Source organism: Lampris incognitus, chromosome 6, assembly GCF_029633865.1.
Source record: "Lampris incognitus isolate fLamInc1 chromosome 6, fLamInc1.hap2, whole genome shotgun sequence".
Classification (NCBI taxonomy): Eukaryota; Metazoa; Chordata; class Actinopteri; order Lampriformes; family Lampridae; genus Lampris; species Lampris incognitus.
In genome coordinates, this window is record NC_079216.1 from 62,638,538 (window position 1) to 62,656,548 (window position 18,011).

The 18,011-nt window shown below is 44.7% G+C and overlaps 1 pseudogene; it reads right to left on the bottom strand.

The window, feature by feature from the left end:
- Nucleotides 1-2,566: 2,566 nt before the first annotated feature.
- LOC130114622 (THAP domain-containing protein 6-like) lies at nt 2,567-9,815 on the bottom strand (annotated as a pseudogene).
- Nucleotides 9,816-18,011: the final 8,196 nt, after the last annotated feature.

Genomic DNA, 18,011 nt, shown 5'->3' on the forward strand with positions numbered 1-18,011 from the left:
AATATACAGACCAAGGAAACTAGTGAACTACAGACAACAGATGAATATTATCTACTATTTAACAACTGGATGGCAGTGGGGACAAAGGAAGCCCTGTATCTCTTAGTACTAATACAGGGCATCCTCAACCGACGACCTGAAGGTAACAGCTCAAACTTTGGCCAAAGGGGGTGACCTTGGCACTCCAGAAGGGAAGTAGCCTTTCTGAACACCCTCCTATTATAAAGGTCAGTAAGCTGGGCTTGGCTTCTGCCTGAAATCTTGCTAGCCCGTTTGATAAGTCTATCGAGCCCTTTTTTTATTGGCCAGAGAAAAGTTACCAAACCAAGCCACAATACAGTACGTTAAAACGGTTTCAATAAAACTTCTATAAAAGAGAGTCATCATCTGGGAGGAGACATTAAATGTCCACATTTTCCTCAGGAAAAAAAGTCTTTGTTGGACCTTCTCTGATGTGGAAGCAACATGAGTTTCAAAGCATATTTTTTTGTCAAGAACAACCCCCAGATATTTGTAGCTGTCCACAAGCTCAGTGTCAGCACCTTTAATGCTGGTTGGTACAGGACTAGGAGTCTTTCTAAAACTGATTATCATGTCTTTAGTTTTAGACACATTTAAGTGGAGAAAGAAGTCCTCACACCAAGACACAAAATCATCGACCACAGGTCTGTGTTTTTCCTCCTCCCCGTCAAGAAGACTTACAATCACTGAATCATTGGCAAATTTGAATATGTGTCTGCTGGTATGGTTGCTGCGACAGTCATTAGTGTACAAGGTGTAGAGTAACGGGGAGAGGCAACAGCCCTGAGGGGAACCAGTTGAAGAGTACAGCTGATTGAAAAAGCAGCCATTAACCCTCACACACTGGGACCTATTAGTCAAGAAGTCCAGTATCTAGCCAACTAGATTAAGATCCAGTTTGAAAAGATGAATTATCTTATCTGCTAACAGATGTGGCTGGATTGTGTTAAAGGCTCAGGAGAAATCTATAAACAGCCTGGCATGAGCATTTGTCCCCTCAAGATGGCGGTACAGAAAATGTAAGTGTTATTATGGCATCTTGTAAACCCCTATCGGGCCTGTATGCAAATTGTAGTGGATCAAAGGATTTCTCCACCTGCAATAAAACCTCGTTTTTAATGAGCTTCTTCTTCTTCTTCTAATCCTTCATGATTAGAGAAGTCAGCGCTACTGGCCTATTGTCATTTAATGTCACGGGGGTTCTAGTCTTGGCAACTGGTACAATTGTGGAATGTTTCCATAATTTAGGGACCCTCTGTTGCTGAAGGGATAGTGTTAAAATAGTGTGAAATATTCCACACAACTGTTCAGCACAGGTTTTAAGAACCTGGCCACAGATATCATCAGATCCAGGGCTTTTGCTAGACTTGGTGACTTTGAAGTGTTTTTCCACACTTTTGATATCAACAGTCCAAGCTGGGGGAGCTCTAGCGCTGTTCTTTAATGCATTCAGTTTGTCTGTGAAATCATGATTATCAAATCTCAAGTAAAATTTGTTTAACTCATCAGCCAATTGTTTATCTGAATTAAAACCAGCCAGAGCAATGTTCCTGTTGCCTTTGTCTTTACACCCAGTCATAGATTTCATACCGTTCCAGGCTACCCTCAAATTGTTACTGCTCAGCTCAGCTTCTATTTTATCTCTGTACCTGAGTTTAGCCTTTTTGATTTCTGACCTGATCTCCTTCTTTGTTTCCTTAACTACAGCATAATTGCTAACTACAGTATCATTAACTACAGTATCTTAACTACAGTATACAATGTACCCAACATCACCATAAATGGGCATCGATTAAGTGCGGCTGACAAATTCACTTACCTGGGCAGTTCTCTCTCCAGATATGTCACCACTGATGAAGAGATGACCGCACGGCTTGCTAAAGCAAGTACTGCTTTTGGTAGACTCCACAAGAATGTGTGGAACAGGAGAGGCATCACCCAGGAGACAAAAATTAAAGTGTATCGAGCCATAGTTCTCACTACATTGCTTTACGGCTGCAAAACATGGACAGTTTACAAACGCGATGCAAAAACACTAAACCATTTTCACACCACATGCCTCAGAAAACTTCTTGGCATAAAGTGGGATGACAAGATCCCTGACACTCGCTCAAGACTGCCGAGTATACACACCATCCTCATGCAATCACAACTTTGTTGGGTGGGCCACGTAGTTCGCATGCCAGACCCCCGGCTCCCAAAGAAACTGTTATATAGTGAACTCAAGCAAGGCAAACGCTCCCATGGTGGTCAATACAAGCATTTCAAAGACACCTTGAAGGTTTCGTTAAAGGCCTTCACCATCAATTATGATACATGGGAACAGAAAGCTTTGAACAGAGGAGAGTGGCGTGCAGCTGTCCGAAATGGTGCAAACACATATGAGGCTGCCAGGATTGCTGCAGCAGAGAGCCGCGGGCAGCCCAGGAAAGACCGTGCCAGCAACCCTCCAACTACTCCCACTATCCCATGCCCACACTGCCAAAGAACATTCAGAGCGCAGATTGGACTAACCAGCCATCTTCGCACCCACAGAATTCGGCCCCTACAGGATGACTAGATGGTCCTTGTCGCTGTGACGGACGAACAGCAACACAGTATCATTGCCCTCTTTAAAAGCATTTTTCCTTTTATGAAGCAGACCTTTAAGGGCTGATGAAGCCCATGGTTTGTTGTTAGGGAAAATCTTGACAGCCTTGGTCGGAATCACATTGTCTGTACAAAAGGAGATATAGCTATACACAACGTCCGTTAGCTCTTCAATATTGTCTGAGGATTCAGTAAACACCGACCGGTCTGTACAGTTGAGCACCCCTGCAGGGCGAGAGAGGAGTCAGTATTCCAGACCTTCGCCTGCCTTACGTGTACTTTCTCTCTCCTCAACGCAGTCTTATATACAGGCAGGAGATGCACCGTATTGTGATGGGAAGATCTGAGAGACCCTACTCAGACTTGTACGCTTGTACGGAAAACTCGCTGCAGGCGCCGGACTGTGCAAGCGCCACCTCCGCAGAGGTGACAGTAATCCATTTATGTCGTCTTTCGGGATCTTTAGGAATCCGATAAAATGCTCTCCCTTTTACTTATACGCGACCGTTCTGGCATCCCGGCGCACAACAGCTATCCACCATATTCACTGCATAAATACAGCAGGCGAAGAGACTTGGTGCTAGCTAGCAGTCATTTGCCCAGCAATAGGCCCGCTTTCCTGCCAAAATGGCGGTGTTTCGATTTCGACTATTGCGTGACGTCAACTACCGGAGCTCTATATTGTAACGTGCATGGATACGTAGACACGTTGGCCGCTAGCTGACGAGTCTGACCCTTTAATCGAGCGGTCAGCGATGTCTGCCGCGGTGCGGGTTCGCGTCCCGGCCGCGGCAGTTCCTGTGCTTGCCTCCCGAATTCGCTGCAATACGTTTCTGTGAATCCCGCTACTTTTACACGTTTTCTAGGGTTATGTATGGGGCATCATACGAAATATATAAGTAACGTAGCCTTTAACAGTATAACATTCATAGCAGTGATATGAGTCACAGAAACTTTATTGATTTGACGAACAGGAACCTGTCTCATGAACCAGTCTGCACTGAACCTGAAAGATAATTTCCCCTTAGTTACGCTCAAACTGTGAGGCTTTTGGCTTTTCCTCGTAGATCTACAGCACTCAGCCGGGTCAGCCCTAATGAATAGTTCTGTTGAACCCTTGTTTGAAACTGAGATGGACAATGTCTATGAATGTTCTCATTCATCCAGGTCATGGTTATGCAAAGGAATTGAATCGAGTGCAACTGGACTTGGTATATATCCGTGAAGACGTTTCGCCTCTCATCCAAGAGGCTTCATCAGTTCGTGCCTTTTTTGACTAGACCAGGCTAGTCTGACTAGACCAAGCTAGTCTGCTTGGTCTAGTCTTCATCAGTTCGTGCCTTTCTGACTAGACCAAGCTAGTCTGACTAGACCATGACTAGACCAAGCAGACTAGCTTGGTCTAGTCAAAAAGGCACGAACTGATGAAGCCTCTTGGATGAGAGGCGAAACGTCTTCACGGATATATACCAAGTCCAGTTGCACTCGATTCAATTTCTTTGGATGAGATTGTCAATGGCGTTATAAAAATTGTAACAGTGATTGACACATAGAAACATAACGTTAGCAGTAACAACACTGCGCTAGCATTGGCTAGTACAAAAACATGCTAGGTGCTAACATTACACGTCTGGATCTTACCTTCGTAATCGTGGATGTAGCTTGAAATGTAAAGCTTGAAGCCCTTCTCCTTTTTGGTAACTGACTTTTGGCATGCTTCTTGGATAATGCGACTAACGTCGTTAAACGTGAGTTTGGGTAGACCTCGAAGAGGCCGACTGAAAAACGCCAGCGCTTCCGAGACGTAGATACCCCATTAGCCGCCGCTGTACGCCGCCGCTATGCGTCTGCCCGTCCGCCATATTGGAGCGGTCAATATCCGGACGTGAACCAATATAATGTGTCTTGAGAGATGCAGACTTCTCTACATAAATCGACTGTGACTCGCTTAATTCTGAACCAATATTCACGAAATCTGGTTTGATATAAACGTGATAAATTGATAAATGATACTGGTTATTTGGAATTAAAGTTACCGGGGGGGGGGTAGTTCTAATCACCTCGATACCAAAACAAAACAACTATTTTTGTTCCCCATGACTCCAGTTAAGTCCACTTCAGCAAGCTCCAGTACACAAAAATTGTTAATCTCAAATATTTTATTTCCGGGTAAAAGATTCAACAGTCTTTCCACACCACACTGACAAAAACTTGCTTACATAAGTTTACTTACATAAGTTTGCTGTATGAACAAGTTCAATAAAACTGGAAGTCCTGTTAAACACATATTTGGAAAAAAAGACAGAAGTTAAAGTACAAAGTAAAATGAATCTGGAGAGAATTACAATTTAAGATGTGACGTAAAAAGCTGACACTGTTCACAAGCTGGGTCACTGACACAGGTTTCTGTCATCTGGCTGTTCTAATTTGGGAGGTTTTTTTTTCATCATGTGTACAGAACTAGCTACTATAATATACTAATAATCAGTTTTCTATTCAATAAAGATACTGTGGAATTCCTACTATATCACTATTGCCAAACAATCATCAACATTTTCAAAATATAAGCTTAGGATCTCCTATGTATACACGCCTTCACCCGAAACGAGTAAAACACAATTTAATACAAAGATAGCAATGATTCACTACCTCCATATTCAAATGTGAGGCTGCACCGTAGATGACGACACTGTTTGGTGCTCTATAATGTCCCTTGGCAAGAATTTCTGTTGTTCGGTGGCACAGCGTAGTTGAGACGGCCGCAGAAGAATCCTGTTGCTTTTTGCCAGAGCTGCTGCCGAGTTGACAAACAGATCTGCCAGTTGCCGGAACCGCTGCCGAGTTGACTGAGCGGAGCCACCATGGTTGACCCTTTCCGGGTACTGACAGCTGGGTAGACTGTGCCTGGGGATTTGAATTCAGAGTTACCTTCTCCTAGCCTTTGCCTAAAGAGGCATCAACCCACAAAGCAGCAGGTGGATTTGAAATCAGAGTTCCCTTCTCCTATCCCAATGTGTTGGCTGGACTTGGCACCATGGGAAGTACCATACAGACATGCAGGAGGACCAGATCTATCAGTAGGGATGTCGTCCTTAGCCAAAGGGCCCTTGCTGAGGGAAGGTGCTACCCCTCTACAGCCTGCGGTTGCAGTTCAGCGTCTTACCCAGGACAACCCCGGGTTAGAATCTCCCCGCTGAGTCAAATATACACATACGTAGCCCACATAAACTATCCTGACTTTGCTATATTACATACACACACACACTCACAGAGACTTCATCATTTACACTTTTATTTTTATGCTCTCTTTCAATGTCTATTGCATTTATCATCATCACTATCACTAGCTATTTTATTTAGACTTCTTTGTTTTATACATGTCATCATTTACATTTCTTTTTATGCTGGTTTGCATTTATTTATTGCATGTATTATCATCACTATCACTATTGTATTTTGATTTGTTTTATCTTGTGAGGCATCTGTGTTTCTTATTTAATTGTATGCTTTGATGTACAGTAACATGTGACCTTCAAACCTTTTGCTATAAGGATTAGTATCCCTGAAACAGTATGGCTTTAGAGAGCTTCTTTCGGAAGCTACCACTTTGCAATTGCAGAGTGTGAAGTTTGGCAATGTGGTACTGCCTCAATTTGTGGAATGTGCTGACAACTAATGACAGGATGGAAAAGTGGTGATTGTCAATGCCGTCCTGAGTTTCAATTATATGGTCACCAAGATTGAACACATCCTCTGAACCTACGTCGGACCGGACCATGTGGTTGACAAGGGAAACGCTGCATTGATGAGCTGCTGATGTAATCACAAGACACAACTGATAATATTTTACTGGATCTTCCTGAGTCTTTCGTTGTAGTATGTCTAAAAGTGAGGTATTTATTCCAGGCTTGCTGTCCACAGAGTGCAACCACCTGTATAACAAAAAACTAAAAAAAAAAAGGTATGCACAACTACAACACATTATTTGTAAAGGTTGGAGATGAGATGAAAGGATGCTGATAGTAAAGTACTGTACATTCACAGTGTGTGTGGATGTGGGAATAGAACATGCCAACAATAATGCACCCATTACAAACAATACTTCTGCAGAATACATTATGTTTACCTTTGAAGTGTGTGAGGATGAGGAAGTGTTATGTGCATCGTATCTCTTAAATAGCTGTAGGCTTTGGGGCCATGCAAATGCAGCGTTAAAGCAAACTCCCTTTGAGACAGAGTGTAGGCATGGTGCTGTTTCAGGAGTTCAACTGGAAGATCTGGAGTGTTAGGAAAAACAGACCCAAAAATATGAAATTTGATTTCAATTATTGCATTACAGTGCAACTCGGGTCACAAATTTAAATGTTACTGGTAGTGTGATATGTCATCTACTGCCTTTGCCAGTATGAAATAAAACCCACTATATATTCATAAATGAAGAAAACCTACCAGAATAGTGGTCAAGCTTTAACTGTAGTTCTTCTGAAATCATATTTTTCTCTTTCAACTCACCTAGCAGTGACTTTACATTTTGTTTCTGTCTCCTTTCACAATCCTTGGCGATTCTCAACTGCCTCTGCAGCTCCTCAACTCTCGCTTCAGCCTCAGCTAACTTATATTTAATTTGGTCAGGGTCAAGGGCATAATGATGATCCTACAAAATATAGCACTTGTTGGGTAAGCACTATACAACACAACTAAGTATATTGCAAAAGTGCTGTGGATAAGAACTGCTTTGTTACACTTACTGAGGTTGAGGAGTTCTGCGGTTCAGAAGATTCAGACAGGATCATCACTTGCCTCACCAGCTTGTGTTGATGTCCTAGTTGACCTGGCTTTATTTGGAACCATCAAATTAAGTAAGAAATCAACATTAGACAACTCTAAAAAGGATGTCTACTTTCAATATCAGGTTTAGTGGTAATTCCAGTTATTTTAGCAAGAGATCGTGTACTGTATATGCTCATCATTCCAATCAGTTTCCATTATTAATACTGTTTACCACAAATAATGACTTAAAAATACAGTAACCTTGTTCAGATGGTCTGGAAAGGATGCAAAAACTGAAGGGATCACACATTCCTTCACACGCACAGTTTGCCCAGTTCTGTCAAAATCATCCGTCTTGAAATTACAGCTGCAGAGAACTGCAGAATCAGTAGGCTCAAAATCCTTCCGTCTAACAGCTATGGCCCAAGCTTTCCTTACTCCATGATTTTTTGGGAACCTTTGACAAAAACAAGGCCATCTCAATATTCCTTCTGGCATGTAGCTGAATGGTGCAGCCAGTACATTAAGGTAGCAGCATAAATATGGCTTAGCAGATCTAGCTAGCTAGCTAATTTAATCGTGGCAGTTTGTATAATCTCATGAGCACAAACACATTCCAGATGATACTTTTCTATAAAATAAATTATACAACTAATGAGATGAGGTGTAACTAAATATCACGTTTACCCCTAGTTGTACTAGTGCTTCAGTAAGTTAGCTAGCTAGCTAGCAAGCCATGTTTCCATTAGGTAGCTAACTAACATTAGCTAACGTTATGCCGGTGTCAGGTAATGTCCAGGATAGTCTGAGGTGATAATTCACGTTCACTGCCTTCCAAAACAGTAAAATATTGTTATATAAAATCATTGTTAATAAAATTGCCACTTACTTGTGAAAAGTTATCCCGCATTGCCTGTTTTTAAGGCTTCTTCTGTTCGAACAGCCAAACGCAGCACATGCCTGGGCATTTTTCTATCGACTCAACTCTCTGACCACGCAGACGCACGTCAAATTCCAAACGAGGCATTTACGTATACATATCCGTGATGGCTTCGCTGTCGTTGTCAGTTGCCCGTATCACTTCCGGCGCTGCCCGGAAATGCTCGAGCTGGCCGAGTCGGAATGCGGAAGAGAGTGTGCATATAGTCCATTGGCCGGGATAAAAAAAAGGGGGGGGGCACCAGCCTGCCTTCCCTTGTGTATCTGTCCATGGTTTACCACAGAGAAAGTTTGTAAACGCATGACTGATTATCTGGACTCAGGGGGAATACCGTCGTATGTTGCAACCACAGAACTTTAACTCGGGGCTTGTATCTGTCATTTAAACTGGATGCCATGTATTTCACCGAGCCTTTTGTTGGCTGACAAATGAATGCAGTCATTTTTAAAAAAAACCTTACGGGACACAATATTTCAAAATGTCAGGGGTCAGGGCCATGATATACACTTAACACCTACCGCGATGTTGATGGGCAAACATATCGACAGCTTTTACCTGAAGGTTTATGTCTCATGATACTGAACACAGAGGCAGTTTTAGCTGAATAGATGCAAAGTGAAAGTGCTGCATGGGGCTACTACCATGGGGCCTTCTTCCATTGGTTAGCTCTGGGAAATTAGCTCTCCGAACCACTAGGCACACAGCACTGCACATAATATACAAATCAGGGACAATAAACACGAACATAAATGTATAATTTATGCATTCACATCCGGGGGAAGTTTGCCTTGCCTCCAACCATCACCTACCATAATGCTGTGCCTGATTCGAGATGATCTGCTAAACCACAGTTTGCTGATCAGCAGCCACGATCAGTGAACGGCGCATTGTGCCACTTTTTAGTCTGCTCCGTTGCCTAGCAACACAGGGATCGCCAGTTCGAATCCCCGGCTTGGTCGGGCGTCCCTACGGACACAATCGGCCGTGTCTGCGGGTGGAAAGCCGGATGTGGGTGGGTGTATCCTGGTCGCCGCACTAGCGCCTCCCCTGGTTGGTCTGGGCGCCTGTTCAGGGGGGAGGGGGGACTGGGGGGGGGGGATAGCGTGACCCTCCCACGCGCCACGTCCCCCTGGCGAAACTCCTCACTGTCAGGTGAGAAGAGGCGGCTGGCGACTCCCCATGTATCGGAGGGAGCATGTGGTAGTCTGCAGCTCTCCGCGGATGGGCAGAGGGGGTGGAGCAGGGACGGGGGTGGAGCAGGGACCGGGGCGGCTCGGAAGAGTGGGGTAATTGGCCAAGTACAGCCTTGGTAAGTTCCGGTCTGCGTAGCCGTACGTCGCCGCGACGTGTAATTACTTTTTTTTTTTTGGAGAAGTGCACGTGAGGCCCCGGCGTAGGGTACGCGGCTACGCGTGCCCGCGCGGGACCCCCGGCGTCGATACTTCGCTCCCAATGGGAATTCCCAGTAAACGTCCCAAGCATCCCCCTCAGGCATGGCCGGATTAACACACGAGGAGGCCCCGGGGCACGCACGTCCATTGCCCCCCCCCCCGCCCCCGTCCCCGTCAGATAGGCTACGCATTACGCAAACAATACTAAACATTGTTAATTCAATTCAATTCAAAACTTTATTGCAGACTCAGGGTCAACAACAGACAAAGACAAATAGGTAAAAGACACACCCCAGACAATACAAAGAGTAAACACAATAAAATAACATAAATGGTACAAATCAATGTCTTTAAGAATCAATCAATCAATCAATCAATCAAGTTGCATTTTATATAGCTTTTTTCTAGCTGCAGCAGCCACTCAAAGCGCTTAGTGACAGTGCCAGGACAGGATAGTGACAGGAGACCTCTGGCTTTGCAAGACTGGAGCCCTCCCTCCCTTGCTGTCTAGGATTGAAGGCAGCTATATCAGTGGTCCCACTGCCGGGATTGGTAGCGTACGGCACTGAATCTTATATGAGTTAAACTGTTGTTGATTACATTATCAGAGTCATTGAGCCAGCAAATAAATTTATACACGAGCTTTCTTAGAAGAGCCTGAAAGGTACCGACTCCTGCAGCCACGAACAATTTAACTTGCCCTGCACCATCTAGGTCTTTTTAGCAGTATTCTCATAGCATCATTATAAGCTACTCGAAGCCTCTGTTAGCTTGCTTTTTTATAGTTTGACCACAGGTGTGCAGTATAAAGTGTTGCACAATATGCTCTGAACAGAGACATCGTCACGCTAACTGAACACACACCAAACTTGCGTGACAGAGTGTTTGCTTGTGCATACATCATGCGCCACTGCCTATAAATATCATCATCGTCTGTCATTTGTTCAGTAATACAGTGCCCAAGATATTTCACCTTATTACATACCACAAACTTATTATCAGACAATTTAAAATCAGGACATTTTAGATGATTGACCTCTTTGGTTCTGCAGATCATGACAACACTCTTACTAGCATTGTATCTGATATCGTGCTGCACACCGTACACAGAACATATATCAAGGAGCTGCTGGAGACCAGCGCTACAGGGACTAAGAATGACAAGGTCATCTGCGCACTTAATATGGTTCACCAAGGTATTGCCAATCATGCACCCAGTGTTACAGGCTTTCAACTGCTTGGACAAATCATCAATATATAAATTGTAGAGAACTGGAGACAGAATTCCTCCTTGTCTGACACCACTGCCAACCTGAAACACTATTACCCCATCCCACTTGCATAGTCTGGTGGGCATACCAATAAGCCAGGATTCTCACAATGTATTTAGGCACCCCTCTTTGACTTCATTTAACAAACAACTTTCTGTGATTAACACGATCAAAAGCTTTAGAAGCATCAATAAAACACATGAGAACCAAGGAGTTTTGGCCTCTGTATTTGTTTACAATTTCCTTTAAGGTATATATACAGAAGTCAGTGCCATGTCTAGCTTTAAAACCAAAACTGGTTATCCGTGGAGGTGATAAACTCATGCACTCTATCCAGCAGGATTCTTTCTAGGACTTTTGACAGTATGCTGGCTAGAGCTATAAGCCTGTAGTTATCTAGGCTGCATACTTTACCAGCTTTGCCCTTAATGACTGGCACTAACAGTACAGACAACATTGTGTCTGGTAACAAGCCATGGACCATGAAGCCAGTAAAACAGATAGCAAGGAGAGGAGCTATCCTCGCACTGGCATGTTTAAGGTGTTCAGCGGTAATACGATCTGAGCCACTTGCCTTGTGAACAGACAGCTTGTTTATAGCTTGGTACACCTCGTGTGACATGATCACCATTGAATCATCACTCTCAGTATCGCCCACCTTATACAGATCACTGTGGACACAATTGAATAAGGTGCTATAATGCTGTCGCCATAACTCAGCAATATTGTCTGTACCAGAGATACCATCAACAGTGCATGGTAGAGGTGTTTTATAGTTGATGAGAACTCTCACTTCTTTCCAAAAATTAGCAAGGATCCTTTCTTAGCAGCTTCTTAGCCATGGAATCTGCCCTCGCGGCTTGCTCGTTTTTACAGATGAAGCGAATGGCGTACTTGTATCTTGCATTAGTGAGCTTCTTGTGTTCAAGCTCAGGCCCTTGTCTGGGTCTGCCTGCCATAGCCCATGATTTAAAGGCTTCACAGGCTTCTTCATGATACCTCCAGCCAGGCCTGATGTTTTGTGTCTTATTTTATACTTGTAGTACGGCTTACTGCCTTCATACAGAGCACTAAGAATATCATCATACATGCAGCAGAGACCTCTCCTATGCCTCATATCCTTACAATTAATGTCTCTGCACATAACCACATCTCTAAGCAGATGTGTATTACCTAAGGTTTCATCTGTACGGGCATGATAGGCTAAGCTGTCCTCCTTTGTAAGAGTTGAAAAACTAAAACTAATGCAAATACCCAACATGATAGTCGACGCTATGTCAATCTGCATGGGATTCGGATGGCGACTGCAAAGTACAACACAATTCTGAATCACAAAACAAACAGAGATGAGAATAGCAGCTCACAGCATCGCAAACACATTGAGAAGCCTTCTTCCCACTTTAACGGCTTACCAACAGGACATACACTACCGTTCAAAAGTTTGGGATCACCCAAACAATTTCGTGTTTTCCATGAAAAGTCACACTTATTCACCACCATATGTTGTGAAATGAATAGAAAATAGAGTCAAGACATTGACAAGGTTAGAAATAATGATTTGTATTTGAAATAAGATTTTTTTTACATCAAACTTTGCTTTCGTCAAAGAATCCTCCATTTGCAGCAATTACAGCATTGCAGACCTTTGGCATTCTAGCTGTTAATTTGTTGAGGTAATCTGGAGAAATTGCACCCCACGCTTCCAGAAGCAGCTCCCACAAGTTGGATTGGTTGGATGGGCACTTCTTGCATACCATACGGTCAAGCTGCTCCCACAACAGCTCAATGGGGTTCAGATCTGGTGACTGCGCTGGCCACTCCATTACCGATAGAATACCAGCTGCCTGCTTCTGCTCTAAATAGTTCTTGCACAATTTGGAGGTGTGTTTAGGGTCATTGTCCTGTTGTAGGATGAAATTGGCTCCAATCAAGCGCTGTCCACTGGGTATGGCATGGCGTTGCAAAATGGAGTGATAGCCTTCCTTATTCAGAATCCCTTTTACCCTGTACAAATCTCCCACCTTACCAGCACCAAAGCAACCCCAGACCATCACATTACCTCCACCATGCTTAACAGATGGCGTCAGGCATTCTTCCAGCATCTTTTCATTTGTTCTGCGTCTCACAAACGTTCTTCTTTGTGATCCAAACACCTCAGACTTGGATTCATCCGTCCACAACACTTTTTTCCAGTCTTCCTCTGTCCAATGTCTGTGTTCTTTTGCCCATCTTAATCTTTTTTTTATTGGTCAGTCTCAGATATGGCTTTTTCTTTGCCACTCTGCCCTGAAGCCCAGAATCCCGCAGCCGCCTCTTCACTGTAGATGTTGACACTGGTGTTTTGCGGGTACTATTTAATGAAGATGCCAGTTGGGGACCTGTGAGGCGTCTGTTTCTCAAACTAGAGACTCTAATGTACTTATCTTCTTGCTCAGTTGTGCAACGCGGCCTCCCACTTCTTTTTCTACTCTGGTTAGAGCCTGTTTGTGCTGTCCTCTGAAGGGAGTAGTACACACCGGTGTAGGAAATCTTCAATTTCTTAGCAATTTCTCGCATGGAATAGCCTTCATTTCTAAGAACAAGAATAGACTGTCGAGTTTCAGATGAAAGTTCTCTTTTTCTGGCCATTTTGAGCGTTTAATTGACCCCACAAATGTGATGCTCCAGAAACTCAATCTGCTCAAAGGAAGGTCAGTTTTGTAGCTTCTGTAACGAGCTAAACTGTTTTCAGATGTGTGAACATGATTGCACAAGGGTTTTCTAATCATCAATTAGCCTTCTGAGCCAATGAGCAAACACATTGTACCATTAGAACACTGGAGTGATAGTTGCTTGAAATGGGCCTCTATACACCTATGTAGATATTGCACCAAAAACCAGACATTTGCAGCTAGAATAGTCATTTACCACATTAGCAATGTATAGAGTGTATTTCTTTAAAGTTAAGACTAGTTTAAAGTTATCTTCATTGAAAAGTGCAGTGCTTTTCCTTCAAAAATATGGACATTTCAATGTGATCCCAAACTTTTGAACGGTAGTGTAAATGTTTTGTTTCAGAGCAAATAATTTAGTCCCCGCATCAATTGAAACTGTAGCCTGGGGCCTCGCATCAATAGAGACTTTGTAGCTTGGGGCCCTGCATCAATAGAGACTTTGTAGCTTGGGGCCCTGCATCAGTAGAGACTGTAGCTTGGGGCCCCGCATCAATAGGGACTTTGTAGCTTGGGGCCCTGCATCAGTAGAGACTGTAGCTTGGGGCCCTGCATCAGTAGAGACTGTAGCTTGGGTCCCTGCATCAGTAGAGACTGTAGCTTGGGTCCCCGCATCAATAGAGACTTTGTAGCTTGGGGCCCTGCATCAGTAGAGACTGTAGCTTGGGGCCCTGCATCAGTAGAGACTGTAGCTTGGGTCCCCGCATCAATAGAGACTTTGTAGCTTGGGGCCCTGCATCAGTAGAGACTTTCTAGCTTGGGGCCCTGCATCAGTAGAGACTGTAGCTTGGGGCCTAGCATCAATAGAGACTTTGTAGCTTGGGGCCCTGCATCAGTAGAGACTGTAGCTTGGGGCCTCGCAACAATAGAGACTTTGTAGCTTGGGGCCCTGCATCAGTAGACACTGTAGCTTGGGGCCTAGCATCAATAGAGACTTTGTAGCTTGGGGCCCTGCATCAGTAGAGACTGTAGCTTGGGGCCTAGCATCAATAGAGACTTTGTAGCTTGGGGCCCTGCATCAGTAGAGACTTTGTAGCTTGGGGCCCTGCATCAGTAGAGACTGTAGCTTGGGGCCCCGCATCAATAGGGACTTTGTAGCTTGGGGCCCTGCATCAGTAGAGACTGTAGCTTGGGGCCCCACATCAATAGAGACTTTGTAGCTTGGGGCCCTGCATCAGTAGAGACTGTAGCTTGGGGCCCCTGCATCAATAGAGACTAGACTGGGCCCTGCATCGCGACGCAGGGTTGTAACAAACGTCCCTTGTAGGGTTTGATTGGGGATCCCTACTATACGCGAACACAATACAACTGACCTTTTGGGGCCCCTCGTGGTCCGGGGCCCTGGCGCACTCGCCCGGCATGCCTGGTCCACAATCCAGCCTTGCTCTCAGGTCATCCATGAGTGAGTGACCTCAATTTGCGACGCATAGCCCATGGCGGCAGTCATTACGACGCCGTGGGGAAAAACATTTATTCTACGTTATTTCTAAGATGTAATCCTGAAAAATAAACCCCTGGTTTTAGAAAGCGTATCGGTAATCTGACAGTCTTTTTTTTCCCGTAACTGTAGTGGAATACAGTTACGGTTTTTTGCATCCTGCTTATGTGACCGGTGTACTTTTTCGTTGCGTTGTGTAGGAAAGACAGGACAGCTTCTCTCATGCGTGGGATCTGTATTCTGTCGCATATAAACCAAACAGGACAGGCTTCAGAAAACGTCAGATCAGCTCCTGCTGTAGCCTAGGCAAGAACTGGGACCCACATTAGACATAAGACACATTAGGAATGGATAAAATACATTACAGGGGCAGACAAAACGAACACATACCTCTTTCTACAGGTCCAAAGCGGGAAAGAGGCAGAAGTCAGGGGGGGGACATACGTTTTATAGCTACTAACAGGAAATGGCGTCACAACAGGGAGGGGCTACTAACAGGAAATGGCGTCACAACAGGGAGGGGCTACTGACAGGAAATGGCGTCACAAAAGGGAGGTGCTACTAACAGGAAATGGTGTCACAACAAGGAGGGGCTACTAACAGGAAATGGCGTCACAAAAGGGAGGTGCTACTAACAGGAAATGGCGTCACAACAGGGAGGGGCTACTAACAGGAAATGGCGTCACAACAAGGAGGGGCTACTAACAGGAAATGGCGTCACAACAGGGAGGGGCTACTAACAGGAAATGGTGTCACAACAAGGAGGGGCTACTAACAGGAAATGGCGTCACAGCAGGGAGGTGCTACTAACAGGAAATGGCGTCACAACAAGGAGGGGCTACTAACAGGAAATGGCATCACAACAGGGAGGGGCTACTAACAGGAAATGGTGTCACAACAAGGAGGGGCTACTAACAGGAAATGGCGTCACAACAGGGAGGTGCTACTAACAGGAAATGGTGTCACAACAGGGAGGGGCTACTAACAGGAAATGGTGTCACAACAAGGAGGGGCTACTATAAGCGTTTCCTGATGATATAATAAAATAAAATAACAATGTTGGCAATGAAAATAATAATAATAATAATATTAATAATAATAATAATCATGTGGTGATACTTTGTGTAATTATATAACATTTTATTTGGTGATGACGTTTTTAACCATGCTACACTTACATAACGATGGTTACTGTATTCCATTACTCCCCAAGCCTGATCACGTGTAAATCAGGCTACCGTGTGTTGGGAAAAGCTGCAGTGAGCAGTTCAACGCTGAGCACTGGGCCAATGTCAACACACGGTTCATTGCCTTGGGTGGAGTGCAGCAGTGTTTGCTCACCAACAGTAGGACTGACAAATACTCAACTCTAGCAGGCAGTTAATGCAAATCCCCAAATAGATAAATAAATAAATAAATAGATAGATAGAAGACGAGTTCGACAAAAGCGGTAATGGTAGCGGCGAGGTGGCCCAGCGGTTAGCACTGTTGCCTCACAGCAGGAAGGTCCCGGGTTCGAACCCAAGGCCGCCCTCCTTCCTGTGTGGAGTTTGCATGTTCAGCCCGTGTCTGCGTGGGCTTCCTCCGGGTGCTCCGGTCTCCTGCCACCATCAGAGACGCGTGTTCGGTTAATACCCCTCCTGCCTGCCCCCCCCCCGGCCAATGCAATAGGGGAGAGGAGCTGGAGCTGGTGCCCGGAGGCTGCAGCAGCGGCCTGCTGCCGGATGGTTTACATGCAGAGAACAAATCCGGTGTGAGAAACCACACTGGAGAAGTAACGCGGCGTAAAGACATTACGGTCGGCCGCCCACTGCAGCTGAATAAAACGATGGGCGTTTTTTTTTTTTTTTGGTTTTGGTTTTTGTTTTATTTATTTAGCCTAATCAAGTATTTCTAAAATTAAATGTAATCTGAAACTGGGTGGAGTGGCAACTACAGCAGGTGTGTTTGACAAAGCCCACGTGCGTGCGCCAGCACACCTTAAAGACAAATAAGGCGGTGCACTCGAATATGTCACCTTTAACAAAACTACAGCTTTTGTCGTGCCCAACATCTAATACAACACACACATATACATTATACATACATATATATATATATATATATATATATGTGTGTGTGTGTGTGTGTGTGTGTATACCACCAAAAAAAACTATAATGACAGCCATAGGCGTTTCTAGCCCATTTTGGGGGTGCTGCAGCACCCCTAAATTGAACCCCAGCACCCCTAAAATTGAAGATATTTTTTTATTTTTTATTTTTTACTGTATGTCCATGTTTAATAAGCTGAAGAAATGTCAAAGCCATATTCAGTATACGGTTTAAACGTAATATTTTAACAACAAAAATACAGCACCCCCCCCCCGCTTCGAAAATGGTTTGATCCACCACCCCAAAATGTATCTTGCCTGGCCGGCCAGCACTCTGGGTGCTCAGCACCCCTACAACTCTGACCCTAGAATCGCCCCTGATTGACAGCGTTGTAAGTTTGTTTAACGATCCGCGTGATACGATGACACGCCTACGGCAAGCAATTCGGACCAATCAGGAGCGCTTGTAACTAATTGCCTGACTTCTTCGGTTTCGAATTGTCAGCGTTCGAAACAACGTAGCCGCGTTTTTATCAAAGCAACGGCAACTACAGAAGGAAAGGAAATACATTGTAACCGGTTCCTTCCCGGAGAGCGGAGTGAAGACGCTGCAACCGATGGGGGGGAAAAAAACACAACAAGTGCCTTTGCTTGCGGAAGGGGAGGGGGAGGGGGAGGGGGGGAACAGCGTGCGCTGGCTCCTGATAGGCCGTCGGCTCTCTGACGTGTGCGCTCGCGCGCCAGGGAGCCGCGCACAAACGCCCGCAGTTCGCAGCTCGGCCGGCGGAGA